The 18,521-nt window shown below is 36.8% G+C and overlaps 1 protein-coding gene across 2 annotated transcripts in view; it reads right to left on the reverse strand.

Moving 5' to 3' along the window:
- Positions 1-18,521, reverse strand: part of LOC106139352 (oxysterol-binding protein-related protein 9) — a 68,311-nt gene that overhangs the window by 10,831 nt on the left and 38,959 nt on the right. The window lies entirely within an intron of this gene.

An 18,521-nucleotide genomic window follows, 5' to 3' on the forward strand; every position in this document is an offset into this window, starting at 1 on the left:
AATTATTAAGCGATATGAAGTATCCTATAATGATGTATAAAAAATTTGAATTCGAATTCCTTTAAGTTCAGCTGTTGTTTGGCGTAACGATAGAATTGAGATTCAAATAGTGACACAATGCTGGCCGATCGCCTAAAGTAATTCCAAGTTTACAAGCCTATCCCTTAGTCGCCTTTTACGACATCCATGCGAAAGAGATGTAGTGGTATCTTATGGCTATTTATACTTTTGTATGTTTGTTACGAATTAACTCAAAAACTATTGCACCGATTTTCACGAATTTTACAGTACCAAGTTTACAAGCCTATCCCTTAGTCGCCTTTTACGACATCCATGCGAAAGAGATGTAGTGGTATCTTATGGCTATTTATATTTTTGTATGTTTGTTACGAATTAACTCAAAAACTATTGCACCGATTTTCACGAAATTTACAGTACAGATACAGAATAGACCTTCTGGAATGTCTCTCGAGAGCTCCGCGCAATAGCTAGTAAACCATAATATACTTTACACAAAAATAAATAATTAACTTTCATCAGTCCCCATACAAATCAACAACAATTTTATATTAACACAGTGAAACACCTAATCAACGGCCCGTAATATTTAATTAACATAATACACGTCGCTCGCTAACAACTTAACATGGTAATGCTAATATTTGCGATATAGTCAGTGTAATATAGGTACCCTAGTGTTAGCCCTTCGCGGTCAAGGGCGATGTGAATGTGAATTTAAGGCAATACGTGCGATTTTCGAGCTCTTTATAGGTGTTCGTAGTTCTTTTTTAAAAAAATAAAAAAAAATGTTATCAGAAGTTAATCGAAATTTGAAAATATAAATCTAGAGATGCGTTTAGGCGGGCATTTTGAGAAATCTCTTTAGTGTATCCTTAAAACTATATAAATAACGTGCGAAGAGAAAACAAACAATTTATAATATTATTTGGGATAGTGTGCCGTGTGGTTCCCAGCACTAATACAAAAAAGAATAGGACCACTCCATCTCTTTCCCGTGGATGTCGTAAAAGGCGACTAAGGGATAGGCTAAATTAAATAATAAATTTGGGATTCTTTTTCTTTAGGCGATGGGCAAGCTACCTTTCACTATTTGAATTATTAAGCCAAACATTTGAAAGTGGCTTAAAAGACTGTTTGTTGGCTCTGTCTACCCCGAAAGGGATATAGACTTGAGTATATGTATGTATGTTATGTTAGCTCTTCATCGCAACATCGCTTCGTGACAATTGTGGCAGTATGTTTGATCATGGCTCTTGAACATAGATCTCTAACTACCAACATCTCAATGTAAACCCGCTCTTACCGTAAAAATACAACCCTTTTTTAATCATATGTTCATGTTAAGACAACAAGCTTGCATTATTACGTAAAAACAACCCTTATTTAATCATATGTTCATGTTAAGACGACAAGCTTGCATTATCAATGTGGATGAAGCGAAAGAAGTACATATTTACAGTGATCGTGGCCAGTTTAAAGATGTTGCCTCTCCCTACTACTTTGGGAAAGAGGCGTGCTTGTACTCGTATGAAGGTACGATTTAACCGACAGGCGGCCCAAGAAGGTCAAGGGCGTCGTCACTTTGAAAAGAACCTTTCATGTGCTTTCATGAGTCATTAAAATTGTAGTGTACAGTGAGCTACATCGAAACATCTAACATTTTAGGAACCATTGATACGTCTACGACATGAAGGTTATATTTGGCTCACTGAAATCACTTTAATTCTCGTTGCTTTTGATTCAGAAGAATAGTCAGTTGAGAAAAAATTAGTCAGTCATTTATTTACATTTATTTTGAAAATTTATTTAAAAATCAATGCGGAAAGGAGAGCATGTGGCACGTTTTTTATTTAAATTTTTTTATTTTAGTTTGAGTGTGTTTGACCTCAATGTGTCTGATCTTTAGCAAGATGAGGACTGAGGCCTTTTCGTTCTTGTCTTGAAAATCCCCAATTCGTATGTATGGGGGGAAGGAGGGGAATTCAAAATCACACACACACACACACACACATATATACAAATACTAAATTTTGTCTTCACCGCCAGACCAGCAAGGTAAAATCTATACTTATATTATAAAGCTGAAGAGTTTGTTTGTTTGAACGCGCTAATCTCAGGAACTACTGGTCCGAATTGAAAAATTCTTTTTGCGTCGAATATACTATTTATCGAGGAAGGCTTAAGGCTATATAACATCACGCTGCAACTATAAGGAGCAAAGAAATAATGGAAAATGTAAAAAAAAACGGGAAAAATTATTCATACTTGAGGGTTTCAATGATGTCCATAATAACTATTCCACGCGGACGAAGCGGGCACTGCTCGTAGAAAATATTTTGTTTGAAACTTTTCGAAAATATTATTTTACATACATACATAAACTCACGCCTCTTTCTCGGAGGGGTAGGCAGAGACTACCTCTTTCCACTTGCCACGATCTCTGCATATTTCCTTCGCTTCATCCACATTCATAACTCTCTTCATGCAAGCTCGGCGGTTTCGGGTACTTTTGACCTGACCCTTTACCAGGATGTCCTTAATTTGATCAAGATACGTTCGTCTAGGTCTTCTTCTATATTATTTTCCTTGAACAAAATTACTTTATCACATGACACGAGGTCATCAAACCAGATCGCGTGCTAAGTTCGTGTGCTCTGTATGTATGTAATTAAACTATGTAAATTACAGTGTAAAAATGTTTCTTATAGTTACGTGGTCACGTGCTGAAAAAGTTAACGAGTCTTAGTTTGTTGCGTTATGTCTAGCAAGGTTAGGTATCTAGGAAGGTGTTATACCTATATAAAAAATTCAGTAATTTCAAACATGATAGAAAATAATAGCACTTAGATTAGGTTTATTCTACATTCTTTTATTTCCTGAAATCACCTGACGGCAAATCACTTGGGTGATCAAAATCCACAAGATTTAAACTATGATTATTTGTTCCTTTAAGTCACCTTTGTGATGATAAAATTCCATAGGTAAAGTTTTCATTTTTTTTCTTTGGAAGTGGAACAATCCATTCATTCATTTATACAATAACGTCTAAATCCCTTTCGGGGTACACAGAGTCATTAGACATGAAAATACCAATAGGCCACGTTTAGCTGTTTGGCATAATAATAGCATTGAGATTCAAAAAGTGACAGGTTGCTAGCCCATCGCGTAAAAGAAGAATCCCAATTTTATAAGCCCATCCTTAAGTCTTTTACGACATCCATGGGTAACATATGGAGTGGTCCTATTCTTTTTTATATTAGTGCCGGGAACCACACACATAAAAAATGCAACTCTCTCATATTCCAACAGTTCCCGTTCATATCATCTTCACGTTTTCAACATAACCGTTATTTATCGTCTGTGTAACGTATTTCCACAGAGAACTTACGACATATTTCCTCCCGATATGGTTATATTTACGACGCACTGATAAAACATTGTATCCTCATGAAATAAGTTAACTGACTTGTTAAAACGGTCCGTGACTTTATGTATATACATACATACATAAAGTCACGTCTATATCCCTTGTGGGGTAGACAGAGCCAAAAAGTCTGATAGGCCAAGTTCAGTTATTTGGCTTAATGATAGAATTGAGATTCAAATAGTGACAGGTTACTAGCCCATCGCCTAAAAGAAGAATCCCAAGTTTATATGCCTACTCGCCTTTTACGACGTCCATGGGAAAGTGATGGAGTGGTAGGTACCGTTTCATTTTTCTATTGGTGCCGGGAACCACACGGCGCGAAACAGCTAGACATAAATATATATACAGCAAACATACCCTGTCCGGTGATAAATATCCGTAGGAAGGGAGCTTGCAATTCAGAGCTTGACCCTTTGAAATGTGCCCCAATTTGTATTGCGTGATATACCTACATCTTCAAAGGTATGTGATTAATCTAGATTCACATTTCGACCTACGTACAAGCGTAACATTTGTATTATATACTAGTAGTTTGTCTGGGGATACGCTCCTATCGGATATATATTCCATGGATGAAAACAGCCTCATTAACTCCTAAGCATTAGTTTTCTCTGTGCCAATATCCGTTCAGACTTCACCGATTTTGAAAATTTCGTGATTTTTATTTGCTTATACCATTGAAATACATACATTATAATTTCTTGCTCGCGCCCTGCAGAAAATTCCTGAGTGGCCACGTTCAGCAGTATGGCTGAATTATGAAATTGAGATTTAAAATGCCATAAAATAGGTTTTTTGAAAGAATCATTCGAAACATCCGAGACAATAAAGGTAAGTTACGTGCGCGTTTAATACCTGTATAAATATATTATAAATACATAGAATAATGCAACATGAAATATAATATATCTAGACCTAAAGATGTCTCCTAAAAATTATACATGATATTCCTAAACATATATTTATTTATTTATTCTGTTAATGACTCATTTTACATGATAATGCTTTATACACTAAATTTGGACATACACTATATTTACGTTTCCTGCAATTTTGTAATCTGCCTGTATGTGTAGTGTCTGTAGTGTGCCTTAATAAATAAATAAAAACATCAACAAAGCATGGTAAGCAATAAAGAATGTATAACACTGCACGGGAACAGGCAGCTGAGGGAGGTGACGGCCATTGCCAAGGTGAGCCTGGTCGATGAAGACAATACAATCGTGAATCATGCTATTGTACAGTACAGTCAGGAATATAGACATTTGGAAAATGCTGCAGTGTAGTTTGTTACCGCTTCTTCTGCACTGACACTTTCGAAGAAGCAGTAAACTTAGTTTGAAGTCATTTATTTGACGTCAAATTGTGAAACCAAAAGATATGACAATGATTAAGTGACGTTGAAATGTCCTTTAATAATGAATTAAAAATTTGTATTTATATTTGACCTATAAGTTGGTACAAAAAAATATCGTAAAGAAACCTGCACATTGGGTACTCAATGTGTAACTGAGGCAGGAGACGGCTATTGTCAAGGTAAGTATGGTCGATGAAGACAATACAATGGCGTTTCCAAAATATACTATCAACAGCGCATCAACCTACCCAAACTCTTAAATTCGCCTGTATTACCGTGTCACAGTGCAGAGTAACTTAATATGCGGTTGACTGTATAGTGAGAAACATATCTGAGGAGTGAGTAGGTAAAATTGATTTCTAATATTAATTCTATAAAGGTGCTATTTAATTATCACATCGGTTCATTGACTAAGGTTTCCTATGCATCAGCGACACTTTTCTCATAGTTAGAAAAAAACATCAAACAATGAAGACACTTCAATAGGGATTGTGAATCAAGCATTACTTCATACACGTTCAGTTATCTGACCCGTGAATTGGTGGTATAAGAAAATGACTTCTAGCTTCCGAATTATTAGAATCATAATTGCTTACATGACAGTAGGTGAACATACCATGCAAATAATTAAATAGTTTACATGGGAATCTTCACCTGTCGTCCAATGGTCAGTCATGCCACCTAACTCCCATACTACTGCCACCCTAAACGCCCAATGTTCTGCAGTATTGATAACGTGCCATGACAAGTCAGAATAGGAGCGTACCACTATATCCCTTGCGTGGTAGACAGGGTCAATAGACTGATAGGCCAAGTTCAGCTGTTAGGCTTAATGATAGAATTGAAATTCATATAATCATAGGCTGCTAGCCCGTCGCCTAAAAGAAGAATCCCATGTTTATATTCCTATCTTTTAGTCGAATTTTAAGACATCCATGGGAAAGAGACGGAGTGATGTTATTCCATTACGTGATCGTCAGAATAGGAAAAAGAACTTCTTTTACGTGGAGCAATAGTCATGATCCAACTTGATTTAGATTCTTGTATTAACCAGTCAGTCAATTGGTCAGAAAGATGATACATAAATCGGACGGGAGTTGTGATCCTCATAATTTAGGTACATAGAAAAAATCCTTTCGGCACTAGGTCTCATTACCGGAATGTCCAGTCCTTCCATGATACAATTATAGTATCGTAGACGTCACAAAGATGACATACTATTTTAAGTGGCGCACTATTATACCATCCATTCCTGGATGGCGATCATAAAGGTACCCCTGCCTCTTATTTAAAGAGGACAAATTGAGGAAACCCATATAATGTGATGTTTCATAAGCTCCCCCATGGCCAATGTCAAGGCGGCAGGGTGGCCACACTTCCACCTTGAACGACCAGTGTATTACAGTATTGATTCACTAACGGTCAGCTGATTTAATGGTGTAGGCGGGGCATAGTCTGGTTTGACTATTAGCATGTAGAATATCGAATGTTTGTTTGTAGTATTTCTTTTCTGTCATTGGTAGTGTAAGTACATATATCACGTCTATATCCCTTGCGATGTAGACAGAGCCAACAGTTTTTGGAAAGACTAGAAGGTAACGTTCAGCTGTTCGGCTTTAGATGAAATTAATAGTAAATTATTGCAGGCAAGATAATTTGATGTACAAATTGTACTTACTAATGAATAGTCTCATTATAATCCTGGTAGAACCCATACAGAAAAGGCTATTGAATAAGATGACGATATTATCAAGCATCAGGTCATGATTACCTCAAACTGATTATCGTGCATAAAGAGAATGATCGATATGGATTTCTGCCTACCCCTCCGGGAAAGAGGCGCGCGTGATAAATATAAAGATGTGATATTAAAATAACAAGATCCTGATCTTCTATAATCGATCGATTATATACGATACTATAGATCGACATACATACATACATATAATCACGTCTATATCCCTTACGGGGTAGACAGAGCCAACAGTCTTGAAAAGACTGATAGGCCACGTTCAGGTGTTTGGCTTTATGATGGAATTGAGATTCAAATAGTGACAGGTTGCTAACCCATCGCCTAAAAGAAGAATCCCGAGTTCATAAGCCTATCCCTTAGTATTATTCCTAAGACCGTGATTCGTAAACAGATATTAATACGGCCAAACGACCAGACTAAGTCTAGACGCAGACTGCAGAATATATGCGTGGGACAATGGGGAAACTGCCAAGAAGATGTCATCAATTATGAGACAATGCGTTCAGAAGCCATTCGACATATTATTTACACTTTCCTGACGTATGAATGTTTATAAATCTCTTTTTATCCATGCATAAACTTGGGATTCTTCTTTTAAGCGATGGGCTAGCAAAGCAACCCGTCACTATTTGAATCTCAATTCTATCATTAAGCCAAACAGCTGAACGTGGCTTATCAGTTTTTTTAATACTGTTGGCTCTGTTTAACCCGCAAGGGATATGGACATGTTTATATGTATGTTTTTCTGTGCATATATTATATATTATATAGTATATACATATAGAATTCTAATATTATAAAGCTGAAAAGTTTGTTTCTTTGTTTGAACGCGCTAATCTCAGGAACTACGGGTTCAAATTGAAAAATTATTTTTGTGTTAAATAGACCATTTATCGAGGAAGGCTTTAGGCTATATAACATCACGCTGCAACTATAAGAAGCGTTATTATTATATAAACAACAAGAAATAATGGAATATGTGAAAAAAAAAACGGGGAAAATTATTAATCCTTGAGGCCTTCAGTGATGTCCAAAATAACTATTTCACGCGAAGTCGCGGGCACAGCTAGTATATTATAACGTCGAGTTTTCAAGTGGATTGATTCCCTTTTTTTTAGAACTCCGCGCCCTACCACCCGAGTATTTACTGGAATATTTCCAGACACGAACCCGGTCTGAATCAGGTCAGGACAGGTCAGTACGTTACGTAATCAACGATCAGGGCATGTTTTAATCCCATTCCAAATGGTGGACTGTTGGATAGCGGCCATCGTCGAGCTTTTTCGACAACGTTGGCTCTGTCGAATATACATACATACATACATGTAATCACGTCTATGGCCCTTGCGGGGTAGACAGAGTCAACAGTCTTGAAAAGATTGATAGGCCACGTTCAGCTGTTTGGCTTAATGATAGAATTGAGATTCAAATAGTGACAGGTTGCTAGCCTGTCGCCTAAAAGATAGTGACAGGTTGCTAGCCTGTCGCCTAAAAGATAGTGACAGGTTGCTAGCCTAAAAGAATCCTAAGTTGACATGGCGACTAAGGGATAGGCCCTAAGTCGCCTTTTACGACATCCATGGAAAGGAGATGGAGTGGTCCTATTCTATTTTTTTCTAATGGTGCCGGGAACCCCACGACACATTAAGATTTATACCTAATCGAAATACAGTTTCTACAATCGTCGCCATCATAGTTACGGCGCTGATCGCCAACGACCGTACGCAACGGTCCACGTAACGGTACACCTTCACGGTCTCAACACTTACGTTTAATTCGATTCTAGAATGATAAAATCTAGACTTTTTCATAGTCTGTTACCGTTCTGTTAAAAAAGATGAAGAGATTCGTTTATATTACATACACTAGCTGTGCCCGCGACTTCGTCCACGTGGAACAGTTATTTTGGGCATCATTGAAGCCCTCAAGGATAAATAATTTTACCCGTTTTCCATTATTTCTTTGCTCCTTATAGTTCCAGCGTGATGTTATATAGCTTAAAGCCTTCCTCGATAAATGGTCTATTCAACGCAAAAAGACTTTTTCAATTGGAACCAGTAGTTCCTGAGATTAGCGCGTTCAAACAAACAAACTCTTCAGCTTTATAATATTAGTATAGATATATCATGTCGTGGTGCCGTGTGGTATAAACTGGGTGTGGTGGTGGTGGGTTCTAGAATAGGACCTCTACCTTTTTTTTCGAATGGATGTCGTAAAAGTACACCTTTTATTATGATCCAATATGGGTTGGGCTCCACGGCAAAGGTTGCGGATATGATGGGAGTCGCTTCGTGTAAAAATTTGATCTTAGCGTTGATATGTCAATCACTCAGTCATACAGTGTTCCTTTTTACATATTTAACATATAATCACGTCTATATCCCTAGCGGGGTAGACATAGCCAACAGTCTTGAAAATCAAGTCATATAAAGACTGATAGGCCACGTCCAGCTATTTGGTTTTAAGATAGAATTGAGGTTCAAATAGTGACAGGTTGCAGTCCATCGCCTAAAAGAAGAATCCAAAATTTATAATACTATCCCTTAGTCGCCTTTTACGACATCCATGGGAAAGAGATGCGAGTGGTCCTATTCCTTTTTCTATTGGTGCCGGGAACCACACGGTTATTTAGGTACATGTTTAAAACAATCGTAATTTTCGAAAATACACTTCGGGCAATATCTATCTTCTGATACGAGTAATAAGGACACAAAAATTAACCAAGCATGTCTCCCTCACTAAGTCTATGCTCTATTGGATAAATTACATTAAAAGTATAGCTGAGTGCAATGGTAATTGAATTCTATCATTAGTCCAAACGGCTAAACGTGGCTCCTCAGCCTTTCAAGATTGCTGGCTCTGTCTACACCGCAATAGATATAGACGTGATTATATAAATATATAGATTGAAGTGCAATGGTCTTGTATTGCTGACAAGTGATCACAGAGTCACAGAGATCGTCTCTCTGTCTATATGTCTATGTTTTTGGATTACATTTTTCTTTCCGATTCAGTCTATTGATAATTGAAAGATTTTTCTCATTTGTTATTTTTACAAATATGTCTGTAGTTTCAAGTAGTTTTAGAGATCACTGCGATTTGACCTTGCATCGTGAAAGCAACAATTCACCTTTGACATTTGAAAGTTCACTCTGAACAGATCGCAAACTGCTCATCGAATGACAAAAATAAAAATAAATTAATAAAATCGAAAATTAAAAAAATAAGCTTGAATCGAGATCGTTTTAACGCAAAATCACTAAATCTTTATTTTTGCCAAGATATCTGCATACTTCTTTCACAGCACTTAGCACAACTTCTAAATTTATAAGCATAATAAATACCACACAGAAAAAAGGAATTACAAAAAAAAAAAAAAAAACAAAATATACCAACTTTACTTTTCATCACCGAAATATCGCGGAATAGCTAAAAGCTACGAAAGAAATACAATTATATCAGAAAAACAAACCATTCACAAAGAGACGTGTATATTCCAAAAAGTCCTTTCATCCTATACTAACATATTCCGGGGATGGGGAGTGAATATCGCCAGGCGCTTTAACTCGTTGGCGGGCAGGCGACACCTGTCGTAATTGGATGAAGCGAGTCATATTTTAGGCTTACTTACTTTCACATTGGCTTAAAATGTTTTGAGGATTAGTGAAAATGGAATGGATAATCATGTCATCTATGTATATAAAAAGAAGGTGAAAAGTCGTGGCCAAATGTCAGGTCAAGAGTACCCTAAATCTACGAGCTTGCATTAAGAGAGTTATGAATGTGGCACCGTAGGTCCCGGGTTCGAATCCCGGCTAGGGCATGGTGAGAAACGAACTTTCTCTCATTGGCCTGGGTCTTGGATGTTTATCTATATAGGTAAGTATTTATTATAAAATATACTTAAATAATATTTCGTAACACAAGTCTCGAACTTACTCCTACGCTAACTCAATCTGTGTAATCTGTCCCGTGTATATTTATTTAAGACGTCTTAACGTCAAAGAGGCAATGTATCAGATGTTTTCAAGCAGGCTTGGTTTCAGAGAGGCCGAATATAGCTTTACAACAGTATCTGAAGTATTCCTTTGCCGTTTAAGTGGCTTTAAAGAAACCAATAGAGTACAATATTTGTTGCTGGTCTGTGGTAGCGAACAAAAAAACGAAAAAAGTGCGTGTGAGCTTCTCTTACAGCGCAAGTTGTAAAAGACAATCATGTGAAAGACATTTTATGGATGTACATACTAGCAACTGGACACTACCTGATTCCATCATTAAGTCATCTAGCTAAACGTGGCCTTTGAATTTTGCAACTTTGGTCTCTGTTTACCCGTTAGCGATAAAGATGTGTGTATGTTCTTTTGAGGCGGGAGAGGCTCTTGCTCAGCAGTGGCAGACGTATCCAGATCTAGTAAGTATATTTGTAAAAAATGTGTCCTTAACATGACGATAGATATAAAATGCCGTATAATCTGGACTGACACATAATTTTGACTGGGTGTATTAAATACTTGTGCAGTAATATTAACTAGTCTCTCACCTCCCGCTGTCTCTTCTCAAAGACCACCGTCTGGAAGTCAATGCGAGCAGCATACTGAACTATCCACTACGAATAAAATGCCTTACCGTATAATCTGGATGTAGACATAATTTCACTGGGTGTATTAAATACTTGTGCGGTAATATTAACTAGTCTCTCACCTCCCGCTGTCACTTCTCAAAGACCACCGTCTGGAAGTCAATGCGCGCAGCATTCTGAACTATCCACTACAAATAAAATGCCTTACCGTATAATCTGGACTCACACAATTTTCACTGGGTGTATTAAATACTTGTGCAGTAATGTTAACTAGTCTCTCACCTCCCGCTGTCTCTTCTCAAAGACCACCGCCTGGAAGTCAATGCGCGCAGCATACTGAACTACACACTCACATCACAATGTATATGACCACTACAGATGTAACATTGTCTGTACACTATGTAACACTATTGAGTCGGCGTTTGCACTTGTTTTAGAGTTTTTGGTTCATTTATGAGTTTGTGTATCGTATCGTGGAAAAATTGTGCAAGATTCTGAATGGTTTGCTGAGTGGGATGCTGAATAAGGGGGAAAAATAGAGTTTTTTTTTTATTTAGACAAACAGCATTAGTGCGGACTTAAAACTGAGGTCGCCAAAAACCGGACAACACAGTTTTGAGAGAAAAGTCTGAAAACGGACTCCAGGCTTCCAAACATTGATGTGCAGGGTGCAACCGGGAACACATTAAGAATGAGTGAGAGAGATTATTAATGCCAAAGTAGTTCTTCTATTTATAAATTTAAGTAAAGGGTTTAAGTCTTTTTGTGAATTGCCTAAATTCAAAAATGTAACGAATGAATATGCAATTATTCATTGAAAATTTTTAGGAGAGTTCATGAAAAGTAGATATACAGTGATCATTAAAATCTGGACAAAACCATTAGTAAACACGTAAGTAATAGCTTATTCTTGTGTCAATCAAGAAGAACAGATTAATATCAGCTCTCTGTATAATTTCACTCAATCATTTGATATGTCCAAATTTATAAAACCTAATGACCTCCGTAAAACATTTTTAGCCTGTTTTCAGGCGACCTAAATAAGTCGGCAGGGAGTATGCGGCAAACTGAGGGTCGTAAATTTTAAAGGAGCTACGTGCACTTCTAATATAGTATTCAGAGTTACTTTTGCTATGTTTATGATAACGTAATTTCAAAACACCTTTTCATAGGATCTCAATTTTGTGTCAATTTATTTGTATGAACCGGCACCCATATAAAAAAAGAGAATAGGACCACTCCATCTAATTTCCCATGGATGTCGTAAGAGGCGACTAAGGAATAGTCTTAACTTGGGATTCTTATTTTAGGCGATGGGCCTGCAACCTGTCACTATTTGAATCTCAATTCTATCATAAAGCCAAACAGCTGAGCGTGGCTTCTCAGTCTCTTCAAGACTGTTGGTTCTGTCTACTCTGCAATGGATATAGACGTGACTATATGAATGAATAAATTATTTGTAATGACATGTTTGAATGATCCGTGCTCTAATGAAAAGGAAGTGGTGTCACAATAATAGGAGACTGGGAGTGGCATGGAGTCTACGGTCGCGTGCTGTGATTGATACGTTTTAGCTGGCAATGAAATTTCGGATGTTGGGCATCATATAATATATATATGATGATAGCATATATGGAGCGGGAGTAGAACGCAAGAAAAGAGGTGTTATGAGTGTAACGAACCAGTGTGGTTTGTTTGATAGGTTTGAAGATAATAACGTATGTCAAGGTGGAGTTCGAAAGTTGATTCCGGGCTTTGTATTTAAGAAACAACTTGATGAAATGGAAAATAAAACAAAGATGTGCAAATGGATACTAAAAGATAAGAGAGAAAATATTGAAATAAAAATCAATATTGTGGTAATAGTTTTCCTGATTGAATACCGATGATAGACCTATTGTTGGCACTCAATATCGAGTTATGCCATATTAAACGTGATTATAATTGAATACTTGACGTATGACAAAACAATGGGTTTAACACCTATTATGCTTCTATTGTAGTATTTACGTGAGGTAATCTACATTTATCTTATAAGTTTAGCATGCTCTTAACAGAACATAGTAAGTTCACACTGAATTAGATAAAGAAAGAAACAAGCACTCAAATTTCCCGAGAATATCTTACAAAAAAGGTCAGGTCAAGAGCACCCTTAACTGAAGAGCTTGTATGAAGAGATTAATGAATGTGGATGAAGCGAAAGAAGTAGGAATGTAGGGATTGTAGTGAGTGGTATATTGAGTGACGTTTGTTTAATTTTGCTTGTCATGAAATTGCATCGTTCATTGTGAATGAAGCAAAAGATGTATGCAGGGCTAGCGAGTGAGAGAGAGTGAGAGAAAAGATGTAGTCTCTGCCTGTATATATACTTGTATGTATGATGCAGTCTGTGCACATTAATTTCTGACAGCTTCGACTAACGTTTCACCCATTGTATGATCATTGGTTATATGTCATACTGTACTTTAATAAAACTGACAGTTGACGGGATCAGTGATATTATCAGCATCGGCTAAGTGGATAACAACGTCATGTACTAACAGATCCAGTTTGATGTGTCAATTTGTTTCATTGCTATGTTCAGAAACACTGGTTTTAATGAAATCATTGACATCTGTTTGTGATTGTTCCTCAGTCAGTTCCGGTTACATCCTCACCTCTATAGAAGGTGGTCTGATAGGTATTTTTTTTAGTACAACTTAACTATTATATTTTTATGTCACAATCGTCATCATTCTCTTTTGCATGAAAAAAATAAATAAATAAATAAATTTTGCCAATCTTTACCTCTTAAACTCAATTGTATAGCAAACAATTGAACCTGGCGAATCTATCTTAAATTAAAATTGTCAAACAATATAGTCATATTTATTAAATCTTTTCCGTGAATGATTCAGATATATTTCATGACTTTTTGTTAGGAGTGCCTTATGGATAATTAAGACTTAAATAGAGAGTTAAGATTATGATTGAAAAATTTTGTATCTCAAATCACGTCGAAAACTGGCAAAAGTGGTGAAAGGAAGAGAGAACTATTTCTTTTTACGTCAAAGCCAAAGCCTTGTTGTTGTTATAGTCCACGTTATTTATCCACGTCAAAAAAAAAGAAAAACATATTGACACGTTTCAAACCAACCCCTATCATTCTGTCTACGTTTCTTTCAGAGCAACAAAATTACCGACGATCCAGAAATTAATGTATTTAACAATAACTAAACTGCCTCAGAGGAAGCAGTTTCGGAGCTAATGAGAGCGGAAACATAACAATAGAATTACCACCTAAACGGTTCGAAAATAACGCCGGTTGATAATTACAGAATAAAAAAAAACATAAAAATTAACGGCGGTTTCAAATTTTATATGACCCAAAAATGAGTTTAGAAATTATGTTATTTTAGAAAATGACGTCATAAAAATATCACGATGATATAAATAATATAATAAATGACGAGATTTTGGCAAAATAATAAATGAAAGCGTGATTTAAAAACCACATAAACTGGATGGTATTTACAATGACAATGGATGAATGATAATGGATGAATGAATTCACTAAGTGCATCCAAATGTCTCAAGCCCGTAGAAAATCAAACATAGAGCTACAAACATCACACAGAATCACAACTCAAAAACAAAACGTCCTAAATATAATACTGTAATTTAATTAGCAAGACGTAAACACAACACTGGCCGAAAACATGCGCTTCCAATTCCAAATTTAAACCTGAATAAAAAAATAAAGTAACCAAAAACACACAACGCAGGGACGACGTACGTAATTTTGCCGTGAGTTTCGCACGAGGTGGTAATTCTTAGAGTGCTAGAAGGGATTTCAGTGGCCGGTTGGATATCGATCGGCGCGGATTCAGAGCGGCGTGTAGCGGCCCGCGGCACGGAACGACGTGCACTGAAGTGCGGCATAGGAGATGATCATAGAGTTTTAAAGTCGCAGAACGCAGGTTAGGCATTGACTCGATGAGAGTTTTAGTCAATGAAGGGTTAAGTTTTGGAGTAGAATTATGGCAGGATATTGAATTATCTTTGTTTATTAAAAAATAGAAAATTTTAATTCTTTTAACAGACCAATTCAAAACAGTTTTATGATTCATAAAAAAAAGCTCTAGTATTGTATCAATAAAAAAGGGATATATAGAAATATTTTCAAACTGTCTGCGGTATAACTAGGTTGCTACTCCATCGTATGAAAGAATTAGCCCTGCGCTTAACTTACTTTTTAATCTGCGCGGGAAGATAAGCAACTGACGTATTATCTTCGTTACCCGCACAGCATTAGATGAATGTGCTTATTACCTTTGTCGCCCTTTACGACTTTCATCGTGTTGTTGGCACGGTACTAAATTATGAAAATGACGCATCTATAAAATTACTTCATCTGTGGAACACGACCGCATCGCGTCGGCGCATCGAACGCGCATTGACGGACAAAACATTGTTTATAAATAAACAAATCGGTGGTGCAACGCAATTATATATAGCCGGCGAAATCGGTTCTGTGTAGATATTCACTAATTAGCTGACTCAGAATATCATTTTGTTATTGACTTCTCAGGCAGACACTGTCTGAAAAAAGATTTAGAATTACCGAAAAAGGGTATGTAGTGTGGTACTACATCTATGTATAGATTAGAATCGTGAAATAATGAGTCTTTGACCAAATGCAGGACTGTTGAGCGCTTACGTGCAATTGACAGATAAAAGTCACCAAAGTAGTTCAAGTTAACTTGAATAAGAACATTGCAAGTGCCCAAGGGGGATATAAATATATAGCCCATTGTCGACTGCAGGTCGGCTGCCAAGAGAAACTGTTTATTTTAGGCATATCCTTACTGAGATTTTTGATATAGTTGAGATAGTTTGCATCAAAATTTTTATTCGCCTGCCTCTTTATTTATTGACTTTGTCCCGGGGTTAAGGTCCCTTGAGATTTTAAGGAAATAATAAAAAAGAAAGTTTATAACTTCTGAAGGTTTACTTGTAGTCAATCTCATCAAATAAGAATTTCGTCAAAAATGGTCCAACTGAATTAGTTACAAAATATCATGTGAAGATGTTTTTTCTTCTACCGTAACTGGTTACGAAACTACAGTTTCGTACACGACCGAAGGGAAAATAACAATTTGTTCTCATTACAATATCAGTATCCATCTATACTAATATAATAAAGCTGAGTTTGTTTGTTTGTTTGAACGCGCTTATCTCAGGAACTACTGGTTCGAATTGAAAAATTATTTTTGTGTTGAATAGACTATTTGTCGAGGAAGGCTTTAAGCTATATTACATCACCCTGCAACTATTAGGAGCGAAGAGATAATGGAAAATATGAAAAAAAACGGGGAAAATATTCACCCTTGAGGGGTTCAATGATGCCCAAAATAACTATTTCACGCGGCCGGAGTCGCGGGCACAGCTAGTTAAAAATAAATATTTAAAACATTTCCTATAAAAGTTTGCAACTGTCATAATTATGCGTATACGCGTTTTTGGGTCTCAATCTAGTTCGGAATGACGAATGTATTTTAGAATAAGTTTTAACGATTGTTATGTACCTATTGTGTAAATGAATATTGTTGTATAAATAATATTGTATAAGTTGCCTTGTGTTAATAAATAAATAAATAAAAGGACATTCGCTGTAACCGGATTATCGCGGTTATTTTGGTGGTATGACACCAATTAAATTTAACTGTGCGGCCGGGCCGTACCTACTCGGAATAGGATAATTTCGTACTTTGTGTGGTTAAACATACATACATACATACAATTCTTTATGTGTGCATACACACATAAAATCACACCTCTTTTCCGGAGCGGAAGGTTACATCTTTCCATACATACATATGGTCACGTCTATATCCCTTGCGGGGTCGACAGAGCCAACAGTCTTGAAAAGACTGAATAGCCACGTTCAGCTATTTGGCTTAACGATAGAATTGAGATTCAACTAGTGACAGGTTGCTAGCCCATCGGCTAAAAAAGAATACCAAGTTTGTAAGCCTATCCCTTAGTCGCCTTTTACGACATCCATGGGAAAGAGATGGAGTGGTCCTATTCTTTTTTGTATTGGTGCCGGGAACCACACGGCGCATGTATAAATCTTACCTATATTTTTTTGGAAAATTGCACTGGAGCGATTACGTCACCCACTTATAATACCGCCGCGCCATTGTCATCTTATGAAAGGCAATTTCATTCATATCGTTTTGCGTCTCTGCGTGTATTTCGGATTGCTTCAGACTCAGCCAAGGATGGTCCTTGCCAAGTTCGCATTTTATAGATCTAGCTTTTGCATAAAGCCTCGCCACTCATTTATTCGAATAACTTATGTGTATAAAGAGCCTCTAATCGATATCCTCTTTTTTTCGAAATAGGTGAAATTTCCTTAACCTCCTTCTAAGTGTAACAAACAATTTCCTGAAAACCGCATAAAAAAGTTGGGTTCAGCGAAACGCGAGATAATTGCGGACAAACATAAATACATACAAACAAACATACGTACACTATACAGGTCAAACTGAAAACCTTTTTTTTGGAGGCGGCCAAAAAGGCCTTTCATAGCTATTTTATATGGATAGATACATTGTGTTTACCTTTTTAATAAGCGTTACAGAAGACTATTGTATGAGTGTCGATGGTCGAATCGGTAAGGTTAAAATGTGCGATGCGCAGAAAGGCACAGGTTCAAATCCCACCTCAGCCATGTACCAATGACTATTTAAAAAAAATTACGTACATTACTTGACGCCTTGAACAAAGCGGAGACGTTCTGGCAAAGGGTCAGGTCAAAAGTACCCGAAACCGCCGAGCTTGCATGAAGAGAGTTATGAATGTGGATGAAGCAAGTGTAGCAAGAACAATAGTAGCAAGTGGAAAGATGTGGTCTTTGCCTAGCCCTCCGGGAAAGAGGCGTGATTTATGTATGTACCTATGTAGTTCTATCGCTTTCTCCGTACTTTATACCATATATATGCAGAATTTAATGGATATTGTGGGGTGTTGACTAGCCACACCCAGTAATTGATGAAGATGTAATTAATATGTGTGGGTGTATAATAAATGTGATGATTTCCCAATAACAGCACAGTAGATATAGATTTAAGCGATGTGACGTTAATAAGTGATATTTTGTTTCCAATTTTGAAAATAACATACATACATACATAAAGTCACGCCTATTCCCCGGAGGGGTAGGCAGAGACTACATCTTTCCACTTGCCACGATCCCTGCATACTCTCCATGTCATTTGAAAATAAATCTATTCTATTCTAACAAACCCAAACTAAACAGCTGAACATGGCCTTTAAGTCTTTTTAAAACCGTTAGCTCTGTTAACGCCGCAAGGGATACAGACGTGACTATATATAT

The sequence above is a fragment of the Amyelois transitella genome, chromosome 19 (genome assembly GCF_032362555.1).
Source record: "Amyelois transitella isolate CPQ chromosome 19, ilAmyTran1.1, whole genome shotgun sequence".
Taxonomy (NCBI): domain Eukaryota; kingdom Metazoa; phylum Arthropoda; class Insecta; order Lepidoptera; family Pyralidae; genus Amyelois; species Amyelois transitella.